Below are 9101 nucleotides of genomic sequence, written 5' to 3' on the forward strand. Positions count from 1 at the left end.
GTCAGTCAAATAATAAAACACATAAACAGTTTAGAGAACACATTGGCGTGAGGGCTGCTTTGTCACGGAGTTAACTGTACTTTTAGGAGAGTCTGTATCCAGTTTGCTCTCTCCTGGTTTTCCTAGTTTCCTTCTCTCAGCCTGCCTATGTTGTGTCACTCTCTGTTAAGTCCTCTGGTGAACAAAAAAAAAAAAAAAAAAAAAAAGGAAGGGAGAAAAAACTGGAAAAAAAATGAAAGGAGATGATATTTCAAAGTTGTCAAGTTGTTACTTTCATTAGAGATGATACTGGAGTTGGGTGCAGAAAATACTTTGAACACCTAAATGGAATTGGGACTTTTATTTATCTGGCAATTAATTTTTCCAAGTCATAATACCTTGTGACAAGTTCACCTATGCCACCAAATAAGAGACCTTCTGATTGCCTGAGAATTGATGGGCCACCAGAAGACACTGAGTAAAGGACAGAAGTCACATTCTATCAGAGTAGACTCAGGTTTATTTATCAACGTATTGTGTATTGGTTATTTATTCATGTATTATTTGTGTGTTGCTTATTAACGTAGAGATATTTTTGTTACACAGATTTTTGTGAGGGTACTATTGATATTAATGACTTCTTCCCCATAAGGTGATCCGGAAGACCTTAGCTACTCCATTCCTTGAAACCATAGAAAAAGGACCATGAGAAGCAAACTGAATATAGGACCTGCCCCTCATTAGTAAAAGATGAAGAACCATTTGTTATTTGTGAAACATTTTGAAATTTTGAATCATAGTCATAATATTACATTTTGCATCTATAATTTAGACATTTTATGAGGTTGAAGGGAACTAAGGGATAAGTAGAGACAATGGCAATCAGGATAGAATCGAAGTACTCCAAGGTAATGAAAAAGTAGTAATAACCCTTTATATATGTAGAACACTCTAGAGTTTACAAAGCATTTTCATATAACTAATCCCCATTAATTCTCGTAATAAACATGGAAGCTGAAGGCAGGATTTCAGCTTTAGAAAGGGTTTAGGAGTCAGCTAGTCTGGTGTCCAGTGCAGCCCTTGGTGCCAGGTCCCGCCTCACTGCACGCCAAGACACGCTGCATGGACTTGAGCGCCCAAGTTGACAGGTTGTTCCTTGTGCTGAGGCATCCCCCCCATCTCCACATAGCTCTGATGACTCTAAAACTCTCACTTGAGCTGCAGTATGCCTATTAGTCCTAGCTATACCCTCAAGGTCATTCTGAACTAGACTAAAGCCTCTTCTCCTGACAGCCCCTTAGATACTTGGAGACAGCTATTGGGTCTCTGTTGAGGCTTTCCTTCTCCAAGCCAAATAGCCCCAGTTCCTTTAACTGTGCCTTCTATAATTTACTGACAAGTATCTGTATCGTCCTGCGGGCCTCCGTTCTGAATGCACTTCAGTTTACCTGTATACCTGTTAAAGTGTAGCATTCAGAAGGGAAAATCACACAACAGCCTAACAGCCTGGAGCAAAGCAAGCTTGTCATTGGCATCACTGAAGACGAGAACTGATCAATGACGCCTACCTCAACGTAAGAATTTTAGTGGTCATGGCACATCTGTCACTCATTTTGAGCTTACAGTTTACCAAGATCTCAAAGTCTTGTGAATGTTTTTTGTTTTTTTGTTTAGTTTTTTTTTTTTTCCTTTACCTGTGATATTCAGTTAAACTGCATCTCTCCAGATTGTGCTTGTGAGGTTGACTTTTTAAAAGCAAGGCACAGCTGGGTACAGTGGCTCAGGCCTGTATTTCCAGTACTTTGGGAGGCTGAGGTGGGCAAATCACCTGAGGTTAGGAGTTCAAGACCAGCCTGAGCAGCATGGCAAAACCCCGTCTCTACTAAAAATACAAAAATTAGCCAGGCATGGTGGCACACACCTGAAATCCCAGCTACTCGGGAGGCTGAGGCAGGAGAATCCCTTGAACCAGGAGGCAGAGATTGCAGTGAACCAAGATCATGCCACTGCACTCCAGTCTGGGCAACAGAACAAGACTACATCTCAAAAAAAATTAAAACAAAACTAAAAGCAAGGCAGAGAACCGCACTTTTACTTTTCCTATTCAATATTATGTTGTGAGATACAGCTTGTCTCTACAACCTGTCCCTCCAGCCTCTCAGCAGGCTCTCTGCCTTGTCCCAGGAAGCCCCTGCACATTCTCTCTGTTCCCTTTAAGGCTGTAATAGTTGCCTTATTCCCAGGAGGCTGTTGCACCTCCATAATGCACATCTTCCTCCTGGGGCTGGAAATCGATGTCTTTGCAGCAACATTCCTTACTGTTCTCTGCTTCTTCTCTAAAATGTCAAGCTTGCTCCATTCATTCCTTCAACTGGTATGTAATGACTGGCTCAATATCAGGCCCATAGACCATGTGGATACACTGTTGGACAAAGGAGACATGGTCTCTGCTCCCGTGGAAGAGATTGCGCAGCTGAAGGGACAGTCAGTTAACTAAGACAGTTAAATAAATAAATAGTGGCCCTATCACTTCGTTAGTAGAAAGGGAAATACAATGGAATGATGGAAACTTGTGGGGAAAGAAGGGATGTGTTTAAGGAAGTCCCACAAGGGGCTGATCCTCAGTTCCACTGTGTGGCTGACTTCTTCCAGTCGGCCTCCGGGTCAGCTTGTTTCACTCCCCATTGTCTTACCCATTAGATGCCTCATGCCCTTCTGCCTTATCAAAATCGTAGGCATTTGGCCTCCTTGCATCTTCTTAATTCTTCCTTCTAACTCTGAGAAAACCCTATGACTGCTTTACTTGGATTTAACAAAGGTCAGTACAAGAGGGACTGGCGGATTGGTGGTGGTACGTAGACTGCCATTCTCATGGGCTGAATAGCTCTTGTGCTCTTTTGACTAGACTTTTGACTCTCAACTCAGATAGTTACATTTCTATCTTATTTTTCTCCCTTTTGAGGTCATTTTGATCATTTGTATTCTCTCAGAAAATGAAATTATTTCATCCAGATGTCAGATGTATTTTTATATAATCTCTTTTTAAATTTTTTTATTTTCTCAGTTTCTATAATTATATCCACAATATTGTTTCTTAATTGGTATATTTGTGGTTTTATTATTTTCCCCATGATTTGATTAGTAACAGTTTATTTGATTTCTTTGTTTGGTTTTTATTTTTTCCCAGAGAACTGACTCTTGCATTTATTTATTAGTTCTACTCTAGTTTTTTTTTTACATAAAACTTTACTTTTAATTTGATTAAGTCTTTCATTCAGTTCCTTTTAAATTTTATTCCTTTTATGACTTAAGTTGGATGCACGATTTATTTATTTTCATTGTTTTATAAGGATATATTCCTTCTTTGTGTTTTCATAAGGATGATAACTGATAAAGGACACCAACATGTGCAGTCAGCGTCCAACTTTATTTAATGTCATTAAAGAATACAAATACTCCATACAGAGGATAGCACAGAATAGAAACCCAATGGTATCCTCCTCTACTCATTGGCAGGGTTTTATTTTTATCTTTCTTTTCTGATCTCTACAAGCTCATGTTTCATCATCATCTTGCCTTGCCCAATTTCTCTTGAGTTCTTATATTTCTGCTTTGATCGCTTGTTTTATAAAGGTGATGGCTTTGCTGTGTATTTTTTAAGTTTTGTGATTATTTCTGACTAGCCATGTTTAACATTTGCTCTGAACCAGGCTTCTTCTCATGAGTATTCTTCATCTGCTATCACTTTGTTTTTCTATGCCTTTGCTCTCATTTGTTTGATATTTACTTGGTATACATGTTATGCCAATTCCTTTTTAATTACTGCTCACCACTGAATGAGATGAGTTCTTCCTGAACTGGAAGCTGCTAGAGGTTCTGAGAAGAGCCCAGGTTGTTTCCAGGCTACCAAACGTACCCTAGTTCCAGCATGGTATATGTGAGTAAATTCTTCCCCAGCTACCAGAGAGCAGCAACAGCAGGCTGCTCACAAGACAGAATTCCTTCCTACCCTGCTTCATTGAGCAATTGCTCCCTTCAGTCTGTGACATGTGTTCTCTTTCCCTGACTTACCTTGATGCCAGATGGGACCACAGGTACTTTCTGCCACCAGCCATGCAGTGCATACTGGTGTTCCAAACAAAGCATTGGAGTTTTGCCTCACGCCACCGCCCCTGCTTTGGTAGACTGAGTTGTCTACCAAAGAGTACTTTGGTAGTCCTGGCCCTAGGTGTCTTCTCTCCACTTCTTACCACCACCACCCCCTTCCCATTTGACTTCCACTGAATTTATGTATTAGGTATTTTCTTATGTATTATGGTTTGAGATTACACAAACACTCTAGTTTTGATTAAGATGGAGTTGCATTCTGTTATTTATCATTACTTTTTGTCTTGAGGTGATTTCTGAGAGAAGAGAGAACTATCTTTGCATTGACATTTTAAGACCGTAGCCTCGTCTGAATATTTTGAGTATTTCTTGGCAAGATCAATTACAAACAGTTATACAAACATATGATTTGATTTTCTCATCCTTCACAAAACTGGGTCTTTAGGAAACAAATTTGGCAGGGAATTAACTGGCTCACTTTCCTGTACTAAAGTTGGTTTCCAAGAATGAAAGTAATAGCAAGAGCTATAGTCCCAAAATTGTGGAGATGAAAATTGAATTCTATTTTTTTTCTTCTTTGTTTTTTGAGACAGAGGCTCACTCTGTCACCTACGCTGGAGTGCAGTGGTGCGATCTCAGCTCACTGCAAGCTCCGCCTCCTGGGTTCACGCCATTCTCCTGCCTCAGCCTCCCGAGTAACTGGGACTACAGGCGCCTACCACCACGCCTAGCTAATTTTTTGTATTTCTAGTAGATACAGAGTTTCACTGTGTAAGCCAGAATGGTCTTGATCTCCTGACCTTGTGATCCGTCCGCCTCAGTCTCCTAAAGTGCTGGGATTACAGGCATGAGCCACAGTGCCCGGCCCGAAAATTGAATTCTAAACTTTATGATTATGAACCAACACTGATTAGTTCACTTTTCTAAATTAATGCTGGGTATGAATTAAAAGCTACAAATATTAATCTGCATTAGTACAGAAAACCAAATATTACAAGGTTGGAATGTCAGAATTTTACAAATACCTAAGGCATAGTTACCCTAAAAATAAAAATCATCCTATCAAGATTCCATCTACTTTCAGAAATACCTACTTTCCTATTTTCCACTTGTGCAAATAAAGGCCTATTTTTTGTAAAGACCTGTTTTCCATTATGCAAATAAATAAAACTAAACATTAATATCAGTTAAAGGAATCTGGACTAAATTTTATACCTCACATTAGCATACAAATCAGATATGGAAACCCAGATGTAAAATAATTAAAGAGAGAAAGAAGAAAAAGAAAAAGTTGCCAATTCTAAACCAAAGGAGGCCTGGCACACAGGCCCACATCTGTAATCCCAGCAGTTTGGGAGGCCAAGGCGGGCAATCACTTGAAGTCAGGAGTTTGAAACCTGCCTGGCCAACATAGTGATACCCTGTCTCTACTAAAAATTCAAAAATTAGCTGGGCGTGGTGGCAGGCGCCTGTAATCCCAGCTACTCGGGAAGCTGAGGCAGGAGAATTGCTTGAACCTGGGAGGCGGAGGTTACAGTGAGCCAAGGTCGTGCTGCTGCACTCCAGCCTGGGTGATAGAGTAAGATTCTGTCTCTAAATAAAGAAATAAATAAATAATCCAAAGGAGAAACGACTTAGGACCATACATTTTATTTATTTTTTATTATTTTATTTTTTGAGACCGAGTTTTGCTTTTATCGCCCAGGCTGGAGTGCAACGGTGCGATCTCGGCTCACTGCAACCTCTGCCTCCCAGGTTCAAGAGACTCTCCTGCCTCAGCCTCCCAAGTAGCTGGGACTACAGGTGCCCACCACCACGCCCAGCTAATTTTTGTGTTTTTGGTAGAGACGGTGTTTCACCATGTTGTCCAGGCTGGTCTTGAATTCCTGACCTCAGGTGATCTGCCCGCCTCGGCCTCCCAAAGTGCTGGGATTGCAGGCGTGAGCCACTGTGCCCTGCCTGAGCCACTGTGCCCCGCCAGTACATTTAAAAAATATTATTTCTTTTTTCAACGTATTTATTTTATCAATTTTTAATTTAAAATGTAGTTTCCAATATCATATGTGTATTTCATGTGCTTACACCATCATTCAACAAAAAAAAAAAAGTTTCATTATCTATCTGGCAGTTGATTTTTTCTTATACCTGGGCTGCCTCATTTATTCTCTGGCTTTTAAGCTTGACTCCTGGTATAAAGGAATAATCCTCAGGGCCTGTTAACTTCTTACCAGTAATGGGCAAAAGGTTTGCCTTTTACCTAAACATAATTTTCCTCAGATATTCCCTCTTTTAAATCATGGTATCATCGGCCAGCTGTTATCAGTTAAAGGTCAAGTTTAGCTGACTTAAAGATTTTCTTCTACATACAAAACAAAATTTAAATGATGGCTTTTAAGCAACATCAGGATTTATTTTTCCCATGGTGTCATCAGGACCCAGGTATCTCACTCCCTCTATTCAGCATCTCTGATGTCCCTCCATTGCCACTGCCTTTGTTTCAGGCCTGACAAAATACGGTAACTCCTTCCTCATTTATCTTCTTACTTTGAGCATCTTATCCCACATTTCTATCAATAATCTTTAGAAAAACCAAATCTAGTCATGCCACTCCCTTAAACCAAAAAAACCCTTTTTTGATGGTTATCTGTTGTTATAGGATAAACTCAAAGGTCTTCAATTTAAAACACAGGGTTCTTTGTAATCTAGTCCCTGAATACTTTATCAGTCCACCTTCTGACACTTCTTTGCAGTACCTTTTAGTACACATACCCGGAATATCTCACTATTCTCTAAGCAAGTTTTGCATTGTGGTACCTTGATAACACTAGGTATTTTGATAATGTTACTTAACCTCTTAATCAGTTTCAAATCCATTGAGAAATAGAAATGAGAGTCAGCTATGGATTAAAATATCAACATTTCATTTTATTTTTTTTTTTTGGTAGAAAAAGCTGGATTGGTCCTGCAGCCAGAATCAGGATAATTATTTTCCTACCCTCAACCCAAGTCTAGACATTGAAATTTGAATGAGACACAAGTCAGATCTACACAGCAAACCATAACTGAACTGATTACCAATCAATGAGATTAGGTTCAGCTGAAGAGAACTGCAAACTCTAACAATACATTGACTTACATTATAAAGAAGCAGACACTTCGAGCTGGTATGTAACTCCACAGTGTCATCAGAGGCCCATGCTTCTAAATATTTCGACTGTGTTATGCTTAGCACCTGACTTTGATCCTTGGGATCACCTCATAGTCCAAGACAGTTACTGGGGCTCCAGCAATTTCATTTGCATTCCAGACAGCAGTAGCAAAGGTGTAAGGAGCCTTCTCAGAAGTCCCCTTAGCTATGTCATTGACCAGAACATTTCACTAAGTTGCACTTAGGTTTGAGAGAAGCCAAGAAGTATAGTTTTAGTCTGAGCAATAATTTGCTCACCCCAAAACGGGTATTCTGGTACTAAGGATGAAGAAGAGAATGAATATTCTGATGAGCAACTGGTAGTCTGCCACGGTTATCTAACTGCCCAGTCATGCCTTTTCTTGCCTCCGTCAAGCTCAGAGAGCCCCAAGATTGTGACCCAGGCTTGCTTACCGCACAGCACAGCAGCAGTGGGAGAGAAAGGGTCCAGAGAAAGCCAGGAACGGGCTGAGTGGCATGCCCAGTGTTCTTTTCCAAAACTCAACAGTTGGGTAAATCACATTCCTTCTATGGGGAGGAATAAGTACACATGGTAGGAGGCCCCAGAATATTCCTGGAATACTTTTCCCTTCTTAGTAGTAGAACAGAGATCCACTGATAGAATCGAGGCTCTGTTTACCCTGACTGCACCTTTACCAGGCTCTCTTCTACTTGGCCAACACTGTCTGTTGTTGTTGTTGTTGTTGTTGTTGTTGTTGTTGTTGTTGTTGTTGTTTTTGAGACAGAGTCTCACTCTGTTGCCCAGGCTGGAGTGCAATGGTGTGCCCTCGGCTCGCTGCAACCTCCGCCTCTTGCGTCCAAGAGATTCTCTTGCCTCAGCCTCCAGAGTAGCTGGGACAACAGGCATGCATCACAACACCCAGCTAATTTTTGTATTTTTAGTAGAGATGGGTTTTCGCCATGTTGGCCAGACTGGTCTCGAACTCCTGGCCTCAGGTGGATCACTTGCCTCAGGTTCCCAAAATGCTGGGATTACAGGCATGAGCCACCATGCCCACCATGCACTGTCTTACCCAACAGTTCCAACTAGTAAATGCTGACCTGCTATCTAACTCTAAGCTTTTATGTCATTTTTCCTTTGGCACCCTTCATGATCCACCTTCCAATCCCCAAACTGGTCTCTGTCCTTCCATATTAGTGTATTAAGACTAAAAGTATGACACTTTCACATGCTACTAGAACTCACTTTCTATGCTTCTTTCTTCTTCTCCTATACATATACCAAACAATGCAGTTTTTGAGGACAGGAATCAGTTTTATTTCCCTTTGCATTTTAGTTCCTGATATATAGTATCTGATACTTAAGAGACACCCAAATGTTTACTGCATTAATAATGCTGAGACTTATCTCTTTTCCTTGTCTCCCTACCTTAAAGATAAAGAAACCAAGATCTTGAGAGGTTGAAGGACTTAGTATATAGTAACAATGGGCATCTGTGTTCATTAAAACCTCCTTGTGTTCTAGGCACTTTCGTAAGGTGTGCATTCATTCTTCTTCATTCTCTTACCAACCTAGTAAAGTACCTATTGTTATCCCCATTTTACCCTCAGGTTAGTTGGCCAGGCTGTGAAGTGAGGAAGTGGCTGAGCTAGGATTTCAACCTTGGTCTTTTCTTACTTTACTTTTATTAAGTTTTATTTATTTATTTATTTTTGAGACAGGGTCTTGCTATGTTACTCAGACTGGTCTCGAACTCCTGGGCTCAAGGGATCCTCTTATCTCAGCCTCTCAAGTAGCTGGTATTACAGGTATTCATAACCATGCCCAGTTACTTTTCTATTTTTGAGATAGGGTCTTGCTTTGTCA

At 40.4% G+C, this 9101-nt stretch overlaps 1 protein-coding gene across 6 annotated transcripts in view; it reads left to right on the top strand.

Moving 5' to 3' along the window:
• The window catches only part of GRIP1 (glutamate receptor interacting protein 1), a 761679-nt gene that overhangs the window by 717609 nt on the left and 34969 nt on the right, over positions 1-9101 (top strand). The gene's annotated exons all lie outside the window — the stretch shown is intronic.

Source organism: Rhinopithecus roxellana, chromosome 10 (assembly GCF_007565055.1).
Source record: "Rhinopithecus roxellana isolate Shanxi Qingling chromosome 10, ASM756505v1, whole genome shotgun sequence".
Classification (NCBI taxonomy): domain Eukaryota; kingdom Metazoa; phylum Chordata; class Mammalia; order Primates; family Cercopithecidae; genus Rhinopithecus; species Rhinopithecus roxellana.